This window comes from Cervus canadensis, chromosome 30, assembly GCF_019320065.1.
Source record: "Cervus canadensis isolate Bull #8, Minnesota chromosome 30, ASM1932006v1, whole genome shotgun sequence".
In the NCBI taxonomy this organism is placed as follows: Eukaryota; Metazoa; Chordata; class Mammalia; order Artiodactyla; family Cervidae; genus Cervus; species Cervus canadensis.
In genome coordinates, this window is record NC_057415.1 from 23697436 (window position 1) to 23714105 (window position 16670).

At 41.2% G+C, this 16670-nt stretch overlaps 1 protein-coding gene and 1 long non-coding RNA gene across 4 annotated transcripts in view; one reads left to right on the plus strand and one right to left on the minus strand.

Moving 5' to 3' along the window:
• PLPPR1 (phospholipid phosphatase related 1) overlaps positions 1-16670 on the plus strand; it is a 558611-nt gene that overhangs the window by 386371 nt on the left and 155570 nt on the right. The window lies entirely within an intron of this gene.
• The window catches only part of LOC122431996, a 164370-nt gene continuing 160576 nt past the window's right edge, over positions 12877-16670 (minus strand). For both annotated transcript variants that reach the window (XR_006266688.1, XR_006266687.1), the window contains one exon: positions 12877-14177. This is a non-coding gene — a long non-coding RNA (uncharacterized LOC122431996). The remainder of the gene's footprint in view (positions 14178-16670) is intronic.

The following is a 16670-nucleotide window of genomic DNA, read 5'->3' on the forward strand; positions in this document are numbered from 1 at the left end:
AGGAAGGAGGAGCAGAATAGTAAAAAGCACAGAGAGACAGACAGTTGGATTCAGAAGGAAGAAGAGCAAGACATAGGAGGAGGAAGTGAGACAGTTTCCCAGGAAACAGGACAGAAGAGTGTTCCAGCGAAGGAGAGGGAGAGTGAGAATGGGCAGGAAGAAGACTGAAGACACAGCTTCAGGAGTCAGAGGTGACTTTGCAGGAAACCAGTGGCTGAGGCGGCAGGTACACTGGGAAGGGTGGGGTGAGGCGCACAGGGCGCCCGTCTGCTGAGCACTGAAGCCTCTCAGGCCCTTTACCACCCGCTGTTATTGTCCTGGGAAACCCCCACACTAACCCAGTGAGATGTTACTATCCAAGCTAGCTAAGCTAATGTCACCATTTCAGCTAAGTGGCAGAAATGGTATTTGAGCCCAGGTGTGTTTTGATACCAGAGGTGGCATTCCTAAGATAGCCAGATCTGAGGCACTGTCTCTGTCCTTTGTTCTCCAGGGCACTCTGCAAACCATTGTCGCTGTTGTTGTTCAGTTGCTCAGCCATGTCCAACTCTTTATGACCCCATGGACTGCAGCACACCAGGCTTCCCTGTCCTTCACCATCTCCTGGAGCTTGCTCAGATTCATGTCCATTGAGTCGGTGATGCCATCTAATCATCTCATCCTCTTGTCCCCTTTTCCTCTTACCTTCAATCTTTCCCAGAATTAGGGTCTTTTCCAATGAGTCAGCTCTTCGCATCAGGTGGTCAAAGTATTGGAGCTTTAGCATCAGTCCTTCCAATGAATATTCACGGTTGATTCCCTTCAGGATTGACTGATTTGATTTCCTTGCTCTCCAAGGGACTCTCAAGAGTTTTCTCCAGCACGACAGTTTGAAAGCATCAGTTCTTCAGTGCTCATCCTTCTTTATGGTCCAGCTCTCACATCCATACACGACTGCTGGGAAAACCATAGCTTTGACTAGATGGACCTTTGACAGCAAAGTAATGTCTCTGATTTTCATACACTGTCTAGGTTTGTCTTTGCTTTTCTTCCAAGGAGCAAGCATCTTTTAATTTCATGCTTGCAGTCACCATCTTTGGTGATTTTGGAGCCCAAGAAAATAAAGTCTGTCAATGTTTCCATTGTTTTTCCATCTATTTGCCATGAAGTGATGGGACCAGATGCCATGATCTTAGCTTTTTGAATGTTGAGTTTTAAGCCAACTTTTTCACTCTCCTCTTTCACTTTCATCAAGAGGCTCTTTAGTTCCTCTTTGCTTCCTGCCATAATGGTGGTGTCATCTGAATATCTGAAATTATTGATATTTCTCCTGGCAGTCTTGGTTCCAGCTTGAGCTTCACCCAGCCCAGCATTTCACATGATGTACTCTGCATAGCAATTAAATAACCAGGCTGACAATATACAGCCTTGATGTACTCCTTTCCCAATTTGGAACCAGTCCATTGTTCTATGTCTGGTTTTAACTGTGCTTCTTGACCGGCACACAGGTTTCTCAGGAGGCAGGTAAAGTGGTCTGGTATTCCCATCTAAAGGCAGTCAGACTTGGATGCCCATTCACCTGGGTGGGTGTTAGGAGAGTGGCCTCCTTACGAATAGTTAGGCTGGCGAGAACCCACCTCTCAGTCTCTAGGTGGCCTCTGCTCTGAGTGGACAAACAGAATCCGAGGTGCCTGGGGTCCCTTCCCTGGTGTAACTGCAAAGGGGATGGTGTCTTCCATTCTCTCCCCTCAGGGGTCTTCATATAGCAAATATCCAGATGTCTTCTCCAGTCTCATATTTTAGCGCCTAGGGATGCTGCTCTAAATTAGAAGTCTCAGGTGTTCCTGATCTGATCGTAGACTCTGACAGGGGCTCACTTGCCTCTTTGATGAAACTGTTTGCATTCACAACTGGAAAACACCCTTAAAGGTTGAGGAAACTGGGAGCAGCTCCTAAGTAACCACTTGGGGTTTGGGTTCGACCCCTATTTTCTTTCATCTGGTGTTTTCATGTTCAGCCCTTTTTCGAACTTAGTTTGCTGCTGCTTCACCCCTGGAATGAATCTCTAACACCTCTCCAGTGCCCCACTTGCACTGTGTCAGGCCAGGTCCTCCCAACACTCTTTTGCTAAACCCTCCGTTCGCCATGTAACTGTCCTCCGGCCTGGGCCCTCTCTGTTCATCTTATGAAGTTTCTGCCAGATTTATCCTCCCTAAGTGCAGTGGTGTTCAGTTTCTCAGTCATGGCCAACTCGTTGAGACCCTGTGGACTGCAGCACCCCAGGCTTCCCTGTCCACCATCTCCTGGAGTTTGCTCAGACTCACGTCCATTGAGTCAGTGATGCCATTCAACCATCTCATCCTCTGTCGTCCCCTTCTCCTCCTGCCTTCAATCTTTCCTTGCATCAGGGTCTTTTCCAATGAGCTGACTCTGCATCCGGTGGCCAAAGTATTGGGGCTGTGTGCTCTGGGAAGTTGCTTCAGTTGTGTCCGACTCTTTGCAACCCTGTAGCCCTCTAGGCTTCTCTGTCCATGGGATTCTCCAAGTAAGAATACTGCAATGGGTTGCCATTTTCTCCTCCGTGGAAATCTTCCCAACCCAGGGATCAAACCCTTCTTTCCTGTGTCTCCTGCATTGGCAGATGGGTTCTTTACCACTAGCGCCACCTGGTGGTACTATTGGAGCTTTGGTGGCTTATTCACTCAGTCGTGCGGCCCCATGGACTGTAGCTCTCCCAGCTCCTCCGTCCATGGGGTTTTCCAGGCGAGAATACTGGAGCGGGTTGCCATTTCCTTCTCCAGGGCATCTTCCCGACCCAGAGATTGAACCCGCATCTCCTGTGTCTCCTGCATCGCTGGCGAATTCTTTACCAATGAGCTGTCGGGGTTTTGCTCTATGTTGACACAGTAGCACTTCAATGATGACAGAATGAAACTCCAAGGTTAGTCTGGACTTCAAGGCTCTCCATCGGGTCTCACAGAGACTCACCCCACCCTGATTTCTAGGGTCTCCCCACCCAACAGTCTCAATTCCAGCATACATCTAGAACTTCTTCCATTTCTATGCCTTCATTCCCACAGTTGCCCTACTTGGGATTATTCCCAAAGGTCAAAATCCACCTGTAATGCAAGGCCTGGTTCAAGTACCAGTTACCACAGAGAATTTCTGTTCAAGTCTTCCTCCCCATCCTTCTACCTAAAGTATTATCTCCTACCACCGAATCCCTATCACAGTGCATTACACCCTCTCAGGGAACTTTGCAGTGTAAAATTTTTGTTAGAAATATTCAGATAATAAATACCTGTTTTACATACATTTCTAGGGATTTGCTTCATAGAATTAACCAGTTGACATGTGCTTCCTATGTTTCCTCCATACTTCTGAGATAATGGGGAAGCACTCTTCAGAGTTCTGATGAAAAGAAGTGATTATTCTAAAGCACTATTGATCATATATACAAAATAAACTGTGTAGAGTATTGACAGGACTTCCCTGGTAGCTCAGATGGTGAAGAATCTGCATGCAGTGCTGGAGAGCTGTGTTTGATTCCTGGATTGGGAAGATCCTCTGGAAAAGGGTATGGCTACCCACTCCAGTATTCTTGCCTAGAGAATCCCATGGACAGAGGAGCGTGGAGGGCTGCAGTCCATGGGGTCATGAAGAGTCAGATATGACTGCGCGACTCACAGACAGAGTATTGACACCAGAGACTAACAGAAACTCAATATTTATTGACTAAATGAATGGATAAAAGAAACAAATTAACATTTCTTAAGCTCAGCTTTTAAACAGAAAAACCCCTGACCTTACTCATAACTGTTACCACTTCATACACTTCCTGGCCTTATCTGTGAGTCTTCCAGAATTCTAGGCCACACAGTCTTCCAGTAATCTAGGGTGACCTCCTTGTGTATTCAGTCTTGGACCCATGGTGGCCTTGCTTCCCCTACAGAGAATCCCTACCAGTCTCATACTAGAGGCAACTAGCAAAACAAGAACAATTTGTCTGGTTATGAAATTCTTAGGTCACATTTTCCTTAGAATTTTGCCCATATTATTTCACTATTCCATATTTAATATTGCTAGGAAGAAGTCAGGGCCAACATAATTTTTTTCTGCTTTATTTTTCACAGCTAGGTATCCACAGACTATTTTTTATCTTTGGAGCTCAGCAACTTCCCCAGTACTTGATCAGGTTTTCTTAGGAAATGGTATGACTTTTTATCTGTAATTTCAAATCTTTAATCCAGGATTGTTTTCTTCTTTTATAACTTTGTTTTTATTCCATTTTTTCCCTGTCCTCTTTTTCAGGAATACCAGTTTTAGGGATGTCAGATTTCCTTTGCCTTATAATCAGGGTTATTCATCATCTTCCTTTTAATCATGATAATATCTTGGTTCTTATCTTATGTCATTTCAGGCCTCTCCACTATATTTCTAGATCTGTTTTCAGTTATGTTTGTTTTACATTTGTGCTTTTAACAAGCCTTTCATTTGTCATAATTCTGCTTTGTTTTTGTATTTCTGTCTTGAGCACTGCCAACTTTTTAAATCTTCTATAATCTCATAATAATTGCCTATTTAAAATCCTGTATCCTTTGAACTCTTTCTACAGCCCTCTAATATTTTTGTGTCTATTGAGATGCATTTCTCTAAACACTTTTATTGATTTCTGTTTCCATAAAATTGTCTTAATCTCATTATCCCCTCTTTTCCTGTTGTGGGGTTTTAGTGTTTAATTGCTTACCTTAGTTTTGTAGTTTTTATGCATAGGTCTCAAATTGATGCATTTCTGATTATTATCTTTGGGTTATTAGTTTCGGAAGAATATTTCAGAGTGGAGTGAAGGAGAGCTATTAAGTTGGAGCATTCTACAATTTTGGTAGAGGCAGCTAGGAAAACAAGAACAGTTTGGTTGAGATTTGTCACAAATGCCTTTTCACAAAATCTATTTTAAGTTTGTCTTATACTCAGGGTCCTGGCTTTAACTTTTTGTCATTCAGAAAGCTGGTGTGATTTTTAGCAAAAACTCTTGACAGGCTGAGAGTGTCACAGTCCAAGGACTTCTGCCTCTTGTTCATCCACCACCCTGTTCTTCTCTGATGGTCTCTGTCCAGCAGATGGTTATACTGTGGGCCACAGAAAGAGCCACTCAGCTTTGGTTCCTCTTTGGATCCCCTGCTGTGCAGATCAGCAATGATTTAACCTGCCTCTGTTCCCACTCTCATTGCTTCAACAAAATAACTTTTCAGCAAGCCTTTAGGGCCATGCCTCTTGCTCCTGGTGAAATCCTCTTCCTGCTTGAGTTTTGAGGATGCGTATTCATCTTTACACATACAGGTTTCACAGTATTGGTCAGCTATGCTTTATAGTTAGAGCAGCATTGCTATTTCCAAGTAAATGGGATTTTTTCCTTGATAGTTTAGTGTGTATATGTGCACAGTATTTGAGAGAATAGGGTCAAATGGAAACACCTTTACATCTTTAAGCAAGGTTCAGATAATGTTTTTAAAGACCAAATTAAACGAAAAGAAAGCCATATGTGGCCAATAAAATATTCTATTAATTATGCTATGACATAGATGAAGCTTGAAGAAATCATGCTCAGTAAAATAAGCTAGTCAAAAAGGGACAAATATTGTATGACTCCACTTACATGAGCTATCTAGAATAGACAAATTCATAGACACAGGAAGAAGAAAGGTGGTTGCTAAGGGCTGAGGGAGGTCAGAATGGGGAGTTATTATCTAATGGATATAGTTTCCATTTAGGAAGATGGAGAATGTTCTGGACATGGGTGGTGGTTATGGTTGCACAAAAATGAGAATGTACTTAATGCCTCAGAACTTTAACCTTAAAATGGTGAAAAAGGCAAATTTCATATTATGTGTATTTTGCCAAATGTTTAAAAATAAAAGTACACAAACATGGAAAAAAAACATCCTGTTAGTTAGATAATGTCGAAGTAATGGGTATTTGTTGCCATATGAGTTGGCTGTGTAATTCTTTGGAACCATTCTCAGATGAAATAATGGATGGGTAAGAATTTTTAAAATATTAGGCAGTGTTTCAGTGTAAGGTAATATTCATTATGGGCTTCCCTGGTGGCTCAGTGGTAAAGAGACAGGGTTTGATCCCTGGGTCAGGAAGATCCCCTGGAGAAGGAAATGACAACCCACTCCAGTATTCTTTCCTGGGAAATCCCATGGACAGAGGAGCCTGGTGGGCAACAGTCCATGGGGTCACTAAAGAGTCAGACACAACTTAGCAACTAAACGGCAACAACAACAAATATTCATAGAGTTTATATATGAGTTTATACATATATATATAGTTTATATAATAGAGTTTATATAAATATAGAGTTTATATAGAATAAAGTTTATATAAATCTGGGTCATTTTAAAAAACTTACTGATGGGAATACCCAAAAGCCTTTTTTATTGATTTGGCTTCAAATATTTGTACATATTGTACTTATTTTAAAAGGAAACTATGTTAGTGTTCTTTAAGCAGGGGAAGGCTTCGGTTCTTACAGGAAGAACAGCTTGTTGCTTTAAAATATTATTCAATCAGACCAAATAGCACAGCAGCATCCTAATAAGTAATGAGTTAATTGTCAAGGTTCGCTGACATCCTAGATGAATGCTTGAGCAGGCACTGGTGAAGCCTCCTGTGTGGCTGTATTATTTGTTATCCCCTCTCTGGTTTACAAAGGGATTGCAACTACGTAGCATATATGCTGCTGCCCCACAGCTTGCTGAGCTCCTAAAGAGTGCTAATTTATCATTTTACACATTACACTGAGATCAAACATGGCCTTGGAACCTTTCCCGTCACAAAAGCATCTACTATGAATTTATTCAGGATGGCATGACAGAAGCAGTTTGCCTACCACCCCTACTCTTAACTCACTACTGGGCTTCTCAATTTGATGATGTTCCCCAAATAATGAGCAGGCAGAATTGTGAAATTAAATGATGAAAATGATGTTTCCTAACTATCAGAAAACATTCCATAGGCCTCTCTTTCTATGATGTTTTGGTAGTGTGACTAAAATTCGGTTCGAAACCTCATGCCTACTCTGGGTGCTGTTTGATCTTGGATGAGGAGATGAATAAAATATAAGTTCTGTCTTCAAGAAGTTAACCAATTAGTCTAAGTATTTATGAAACACTTCCTCTGGCAGACTCAATGCCTGGTGCTAGGGTTACAGAAGTGAGTAAAACAAGTGCTGACCTTGCCCTCATGGAACCATACAGTCTAGAAGGGAAGCTGGGAAATCAAAACAGATAATGGTTAACTAATTACAAGGACATAAAGTGCTTCAGAGTTGTTGAGGGCACTACTATTAGTATGTGACGGGGGCTGTTAGTTTGTCGTGGGTGAAGGGGTTTGTTATCTAGTAATAGAAATAGCCACAGAAGCAAACAAGTGATGCTTGGTATATATATACACAAACGATAGAAGAGTTATGTACAAGGGACAGAAGCAAAGACCCAGTGATTCATTCTGCTTTGTAGAGTCAGGGAAGAGCACGTAGGGAACACTCGAGGGAGGTTGTAATGAATAAATAGGGAGTCAGTGGGCATGCACACAGCAGAGAGGGAGGCTTGCCAGATGGAGGAAATTGCTGCAATTCAAAAGCAAATGAGAGACACTGCCTAGTTTTTGCAGAAAACTGTAAGTGATTCTGAATGGCACGTGACAGCCTCTCACTTGATCAAGATCCCTATATGACATAAACAGAAGCTTACGCTTTATTTTTTTGTACCGATGAGATTGACATTGACTTGGCCCCACTTATTACAGAAAGATCAGTTGGTGGCAGTGTTAAGGATGGGTTGGTGAGGGAAGTAAAGCCTGGAGATAAGGAACTGAGCCTGGAGGTTATGACACCATGTGAGGGAGCTAATGAGGAATATTATAGTAAAGAATTCAAAATGCCCAAACCCACATGCCTAATCCAATTTACACTTTTTGGTTCCTACTTTACTTTTTCTTTGCTAGTGGAGAAGAAAAGGGGAGAATACATTTGAGAAATATTTTGGAGATAAAATTCACAGGACTTGTTAACGGTTAGGTCATGAACCCTAGGAGAGATGATGGGTGATTAAACTTATGAAGGTTTCACCGAGTAATATACAAATTGTAGGAGATTTGAGCTAAAAAATGAATTCAGTCTCAGATGTATGACATCTAGATGTCTGTAAATGTAACCAAAGGGATATATGGATCTAAATTCAAGAGTTGTCAATCCTGAAAAATATGGATTTCAGCACTATTAGCCAGGGGAGTAAATGAAATTACCAAGGAAGAGCATGTATGATAAAAAGAGAACCTGAGAAGAAAGCCTTGGAGGGCATCAACATTTAAATAGTTTGTGGAAGAATAGAATCCAAAGCAGTCTTCAAAGGAATAGTCAGAAATATCAGAGGAAAATCAAGAGACTGAGGTCACAAAAATCAAGGTTAATGAAATTCAAAGAAGATGGTTTCTGTAACATAGAGAAGTGAAAGTGTTAGGTTTGGCATTTAGAAGGTCACTGCTGACTTTTTGATGAAAAGAGTTTCAATAGAGATGGATGAAGAAGGCAGATTACAGCTGGTGAAGATGAGAAATTTACAGCATATAGGGCACTCTGTAGACTGGTTGATAAAGAAAGGGGAGAGGAAGTTCGGATAGTAGCCAGAAGGCGGATGCAAGAGGGTTTTTTCTTAGAGTGAGAGAAAATTGGCTCTTTGGAAGAAGCCATCACTGGAGCAGAGAGCAAGATGGGACATAAGACCAGAACAGGTGAAGGAGCTGGCATTCATCTTAGTGTGGATCTCTCTAGAAACATGCTGAAACATGAGGGCAAGGGCAAGTAGTTTCTTGAGGAGTGCGGGAAATAACAGTAGGAAGGTAGAAAATTGGGACAGGGAAGGAAGATAGCCAATAAAAGATAAACTCTCAGACTAGCTACCACTTTGGGCGACTGGTACTTAACCCCATGGGGAAGGTCTAGGAAACAGTGTGAGGTGCCTGCCACCGAGTTTTCTTATCCCCAGGGGTGAAGCTCGGGCATTTTACTCTGATTACCACCAGACATTGGTTGAGGAGTTGCTATTTTCAGGGGCTTTAATTCCCTGCGCTTCCAGCCTGCATTGCAGGTAGAATATCCCCTGGTGGAGAGATGTCGTAGGTGCTGCAGGGTGGGAGTTAGGCTGAAAAAAAGTGAAAAGTGAGGTTGCTCAGTCGTGTCCGACTCTTTGCAACCCCACGACTGTAGCCTACCAGCCTCCTCCATCCTGGGATAGGTCAACTGAAATAGTAAGTCACAGGGTGGGTGTGCTGGGCCACAACAGTTTTCTTACAGGTTGAAAGATAGACTGTGCTGAGTGAGTTGGAGGCATGGGATTGAGTGGATTTTCCATTACATTTCATGTAATTGATGTGTGTGTGTGTGCTAAATTTGACTACTATCTTCATCATATATCAATTTTAAGAGTGAAAATTATGTTTGAATAGTAATCTATAAGAAAAAACTTTTTCCTCTGTCTTACATATGTAATCTAAAATCTTGATGTATGACACCATTTTCAATCTATAGAAGGTGTTACTTGATTTCTCCTAAGTGATCTTGCAAAAAGTGACCTGGCAAAGGAACTGTACTGTGAAAAATCAAAGTTTGTGACTAAGTACATAGAAATTTACATTCATCAGTGAGGTGGGCTAGATATTTTAGGAGTGAGAGTGAAAGTGCCAAAAACGCTACAACATTCATAACCTTAAGTCATATAATATTGGGCTCTTATTATAGAGACAAACATAGGTATTAACCTCAAATTTATTTTGAGTTGTCTTGTGAAAGATATATGAGTGGTGGTTTAGGCTGTGGTGATGATTGCCTGTATGTATAAATTTCTTCTAGACTTCTCTTAGATTTAGATCAAACTGAAAATGATTTTTCCTGTACTTAATACTAATCACTTTATTTGCCCTTTAATGTATGAGTCTAGTTACTAAATATGAAAAGAAAAAATTAAAATGTTTCAAAGTGATTGCCTCTCAAAGATGGGGCATCAGGGTGAAAAAAGGCAAAATGGCAGACTGCTAATGGGGTCATAAGTTGGTAGTTTTATTTGATCTTTTAAACTTGGCACATGTATTTATTTTTTCATACAGACTTTAAAAATGTTCTGTGGAACAAAGAAGCTAAGAGAGATGAATGGAAAGCAGTGGTTAACCAGAGCTGTAGTGCAAAAGAACAAAGTTTTGGGAGGCGGGGATGATAACATGGCCTCTTCCACACACAAACACAAAGGAACATGATGCAAAAGACATCTTTGGAGCAGAGAGGGGTTGAACTGGTTAAACTGAACAGGACTTGTGTTCCAAGCTGTGTGTTGATATTATAAACTTTACATCTCACTTTCCAGACCTTAATTTAAGATTCTGCTGCAAAGAGGGGTTATTTTGCTTCTTGTGACATGATGGTACCTAAACAAAATGCAAGGCTTTCTATGTCAAGAAAAAAGTGGTGGTGGTTAGGGCTTTACCCTTAAGAAGTTGGAGTGAGAGTGCTAAGTGTCAATGAAAAGGCCTCCTGTGAACCTGCTGAGATCCCTAAAGTGTGTACCTGGGGAGAGCATGAACCTTCTAGAAAAAGGCAGAACAAGGACCGAGCCATTGATTCCCCTCTGGGTAGTTGAGAGCTGCCTTTCTCTGTAACGATAGCAGTGTTTTTATGTCAGACGAGTGGCTCAAGACCTGCTTCTGCTCAGTTGCTACCTGATGCTGAATGGGTTGCTCAGTCTTTCTACTCCTTGGTTTCTTTAATAGTAAAATAGGATGGTAATCTCCACTTCTAGGGTGGTTATGGGGATCATATGAAGTCATCTATGTGAAAGGCTGCCTGGTTATGATATGATGTGTGCTTTTTTGCTCTTTGCTTTGAGGGCATTTGGTACTTTAGTACTCTTTGATCAGAATGAATGCTTTCACATGAGAAATCCATTTTATCATGGTACTTGAGTCTTCAAACTTTCATCCAAATTTTTTTGTTTCATTTGTTGTAAGAATTATAAATTTCATGATGTAGTTTGAATAGCAAATGTGAGAATTTAAAATGTAGCCTTGAAGGATGTTAAAAACAATTGCTTATTTAACATGGACCTAACAATAACAGCAAAGAGCTCAGGTTTCATGGAGAGCATAAAATTGGACAAATTCCTGGATAAAAGGCTTATAATCCAATTAGCTATCAGGAGTCCATAAATATTTATGCAAAAATCATAGGACTGGAAAGAATTTCAAGTTAAATGCAAATGTGATTTCTACAAAAAAAGCCCTTAACTTCCTTTTTCATTCTAACCTTTTATGTGTGTTCAAAATGTCATTGAAATATTAAAAAAAATTTTTTAACCACTTTAGTGTGACAAGTTGTCTGTAGCTGGATGGTTGGCTGGATATAAAATGTTATTCTCCTTCAGCTATTAAAGCTGTCCTTGAAAAGAATCTCAATTTCCTTCAAGATCTCTTGTGCTTCAATAAATTGCATTAAACCTCTTTATTTTTGGAAATATCACTTCATTAGCATTATTTTTTGCCCTTGACCCTATGGGAGATAAAAGTGGGAGGTTCCTAACTGAATTGCATTGTCAATTGAATATAAGTATGATTTTTCTGATCATCAGAGCTGCTTATAAATGGAACAAGCTTTAAGTGTTTTTATTCACTGGAGATGTTCAAATACAGGCTCAATAAGTGGTAGTTAACACGTTAGCTCAGTTGCCCCAAGACGTTCTGACCCTAGGAAACTAGAGAAGTATTTGGACAAACCTTAGATAGAAGAAGGGCTTCCCTGGTGGCTCAGATGGTAAAGAATGCCCCTGCAATGAAGGAGACCCGGGTTCAGTCCTTGGATTGGGAAGATCCCCTGGAGAAGGGATAGGCTACCCACTCCAGTATTCTTACCTGGAGAATTCCATGGACAGAGGAGCCTGGTGAACTGCAGTCCACTGAGGCACAAAGAGTTGGACATGACTGAGTTACTTACACTTTCACTTTAGATGGAAGAATGTGTTGGGTTATTGGCCACCTGCCACAAACTTGCAAATAATCACAACTGCCTGCTGATGTCAAGACAGAGAATAGTAGGAAGTCATTAGGTTTACTCCTTATTTTACTATGTGTCTCCACATACCTTGAGGACCACATGAATAAACTACATTTGTATCCTTGCACTAAGGCCTGCTTGTTGTATGACTTTGGACAAGTTATGCAATGGTTCTAAGCCTGTTTCTGTATCTGTAAAATGGGGATATTAATGATAGAACTTGCTTTATAAGATTATTATAGAATTTCTTCTAGAGCCTATTATACAGAGTGAACTAAGTCAGAGAAGAAATATAAATATCATATACTGATGTATATATATGGAATCTAGAAAGATTATGGTACTGATGAATTTATTTTCAGGGCACAAATGGAGAAACAGACATAGAGAACAGACCTAAGGACAGGAGGGGAGGGGAGAAGGGAAAGGGTGAGATATATGGAGAGAGTAATGTGGAAATTCATAATACCATATGTAAAATAGATAGCCGGTGGGAATTTGCTATATGACTCAGGGAACTCAAACATGGGCTCTGTGACAATCTAGAAGGGCAGGACGGGAGGGAGGTGGAAGGGAGATTCAGGAGGGAGGGGACATGGGTGTACCTATGGCTGATTTTTGTTGATATATGATAGAAAACCACAAAATTCTGTAAAGGAAATATCCTTAAGTTAAAAAAATTAAGTGGCAAAAAAAAAAGATTACTGTGGGGTTTCTTAAGCAATACTGGAGCTTAGCATGGCCTAACACACAACAGGCATTCAAAATATGCTATTTATTAAAAGGGGGAGAAAAGAGTGTCTCATAAATGGTTTTTCCCAACCCCAAGACTACTCACCTCTCTGGAAAGTTACTGCCTTATTTCAAACTGTGTAAAAGTCCTTTTCTGAAATTCTAAGCATAGGCTGGGTTCTTGGACTAGATGACTCATGAGGCAGCTTCCTGCTCTGAGACTGTTATTTTGAGTATTTGATTCATAGTATTCACTATGGTAAACATTTCCATATCTCCACAAGTATGAATAGCCTGGTTATCCTGGGTAAGCACTGTGTAGAATGAGGAGCTAACATGATGAAGTAGATGGAATTCGGTTACCTCTGGACCTTTTGGACCTAGTTTATATCCTAGCTTCTAATACCTGTTAGCTGGGAACCACATGAGGCAAGTTGCTTAACCTCTCTGAGCCTCAAAATTCACAGCTGTAAAATGAGGGTAAAATAATATCCAGGAGGTCTGGAACGAAGATGTGATGAACTAGTCCGTGTTATGTCATCCAGCACTGGGTATCCAGGAAATGATCTTTCTGTTGGCTGCAGATTTCACTTTTTAGCTAGGTGTGTCTGCATGATTTAACAGAGCCTGACGGTGTTTTATCCCCACCCTGTAAACAGCAGGAATATCTTCTGCCTGGCCCAAATGTTAGGATGTAAGATTTTTGCTTGACACCCAGTTTGTGGTCATATAAAAGCCCTAAATAAAATGCTTTGGGTAGAAACAGTTTTGGCTCATCCGCAAGGTAGCGGCAAAAGTGCCTGGCTTCCCGAGGACAAAGCAAATGATGCTGTGACTGGCTTTATTTGCTGAGGGCAGAACTTGTGAAGTTCTGTGCTGCAGCTGCCATCCACGTTCCTGCAGCTGTCTCTTCCCATTTCTTTTTAGAGCTGTTGTGGCAAAGTCTTCTTAGCATGATGTGCCAAGTTTGAGGGAAGTTAATTTATTAGTTCATTAAGTTTAGGGCATTCTAGCTTCCGCCTCACCATTGCTTTTGATTTGGGAGTTTGGGGGCTTCTCATATCTTCAGTGTTTGACCTACCACTTTGCCAGCCGTGACCCATCACCGAGTGCTACGTGCTATGTTTTTACTTCCAGGGTTGCCCAGATGGATTTGCTCTGTGTTGTGGAGAATATGGTTAATTAAGAGCTTCAGGCAGAACCCGCAAGTGCTTTTTAATTTTCCTTGCTGTTTGGTTCATCACTTCCCTTATCTCATTACCCACGTTTCTCCTCCAATCTCAAGAATGAATTTCCTGCTCATAAAGTCCCGCTGGCTGCAATGTAGCCTGTGCCCGGCTATCCGCTCCACTGAACGGTGGTTTCTCTGTGAGGGGAAAATAAAATAGTGAAATTAACTCATACTCAAATCTGAAGGTTTTCTGAAAATAGATGTGAACAAATTAGGCGTTCTGGGAATTAGCCAAAGCTCAGTAATTAATAACCTTTTTAGGTCTGGGTGAATAAGAAGAATGTTTAATAAGTATGGCTAATGTTCTCTACAAACAGTCCATTCTCATTAAGCAGGATAGTAGAGCACTGTTTCCCTAATGGGTGATATTTGGCCCTGAGGGGCAAAAGCAGAAAAGTGACTGCAAGTGAGGGGTGTAGTGAGATTTCTTTTTAAAAACATTTTTATTTGCTTTTTATTTTATTTTATTGGCCACACCCTGTGGTATGCAAGATCTAAGTTCCCCAACCAGGGGTCGAACCGGTGCCCCCTGCATTGGAAGCACGGAGTCTTAACCACTGGACCACCAGGGAAGTCCCTGTAGTGATCTTTCATGCCTGGTATGTGCTAACCACTGTACATATCATGTAATTACCCCTCACACCGATTACTGTAGCACAACCTCAATAATACCAAGGAATAGAAAACACAGCAAGTCACAGTGGCTTAATCTAGTTTATGTACTTGGTTCTTGTGACTGGGGTCCAGATCCAACACCTGTCAGACTCCAAAGCTAGTGTTCAAGGCCTGGAACCTGCGACTTTGTCATCAGATGCAGACTGACATTTACTCGTGTGATGAGGGTTAATGCTGTCCCAAGAAGGAAATCTCTGTCCTGGTGGTATTCTAGTGACAGCAAGCTGTTGGGGAGGTTGTTCATTAACCTGCCCAGCTTTCCCTCTGTAGGTTACACATCAGCAAAGTCCAGAGAGAAAGGGGGACACGTGGTGAGAACACTGGAACAAGGGCGCACTTCATCCCAAAGCTTGTTTATAGACAGCGAATGTCGGTCAGTAAACAGGTGCCTTTGAGGGGCTAAGATTTATCCTTAACTCACTCTGGGTTGGACCACAGAATAACATCAAGTCCCTGAAGTAATTTTATGATCCTCTGAAGTGTGGAATTTCAGTGAGATAGAGAAAAGGATGAGAGGTCTCCTAAGTATAGTCATTGAAGGTATCTTGGGCCACAACTTGTGAAAGTTCTTGTAAAACTAGGGAAGAATCCCCTGGTAGTCCAGAGGCTAAGAATCCACCTTCCAATGCAGAAGACTTGGGTTTGAACCCTGCTCAGGGAACTAAGATCTCACACGCCGGGAGGCAGCTAAGCCAGCACTGCACAACTGGAGTTGCATGCTGCAACTAAGACCCCACACAGCCAAATAAATTAAAAAAAAATTTTTTTTAATAAAATCAGGAAAATCTTGGGGCTTGCATTAGGTGATCACAATCCCTGGATGTCTAATGAAATATAAAAAGAACCAGCAGGTTAAAGAGCAAACTGACCCCAGCTAGCAAGCTGGGACCAGGGATGTAAATTAAGCCCTTTGCTTCCCTTTTCATTTTTCTGGAGAAGAAAATTATACAATTACTGAGTACACAAACTTTAGGATCAGATACCTAGGTTATAAATCCCAGCTTGAAACCTAGTGTCATATGTGATCCTGGGCTCTGCTTAAATTCTCTGTAACTGTCTGTTTTCTCCCCCAAAAGATCCAACAATGGATTGTATATTTCATATAGTGGTTATAAATATTAAGTGAATTCTATATATAGTTTGCTATTCCTTTCATCCTGACCTTTTGACACCTTTATAAATGTTCCTGTTAAAAATGGGAAGGCAGAAAGGAAGGAAAACATAGTGGATTTTTTAAGTAATTTTACCAAAAGGACAGGTGACTCTATGGATCTGAAATTGGATCAATAGTTTGAGTTCATTCATTTTCCTTCTAAAGTGAAAAAATATTCATGAATTGACTCTGCTTTAATCACAGGGTCTTCACAGAAGATTTGACATGTTACTATGGCCAGCATTTTGCTGACTGCCCACTTGACACCCAGCTGGGCGTCTCACATTGGTGACCATAAATACTTTCTGTATATTATCATTTAGGCCTGGGCTAGATGCTGTGAGGGAGTTTATAATCTGGAAGAAAAGATAAGCCATTTGCCCACTGGAAGTTAACTAAAAATTTTGCAGTGAAAGATGAAAATGAGAATACAAAAGAGAACCATGGGCTGGGAAGGGTCTTATCATTGTTCAGTCACTAAATCATGTCTGACTTTGCAACCCCATGAACTGCAGCACACCAGGCTTCCCTGTCCTTCACTGTCTCCCGGAGTTTGCTCAAACTCATGTCCATTTAGTAGGTGATGCCCTCTAGTCATCTCATCCTTTGTCACCCCCTTCTCCGCCTGCCCTCAGTCTTTCCCAGCATCAGGGTCTTTTCGAATGAGTCAACTCTTCGCATCAGGTGACTAAAGTGTTGGAGCTTCAGCATCAGTCCTTCCAATGAATATTCAAGGTTGATTTCCTCCAGGGTTGACTGGTTTGTTCTCCTTGTAGTCCCGCAGACTCTCAAGAGTCTTC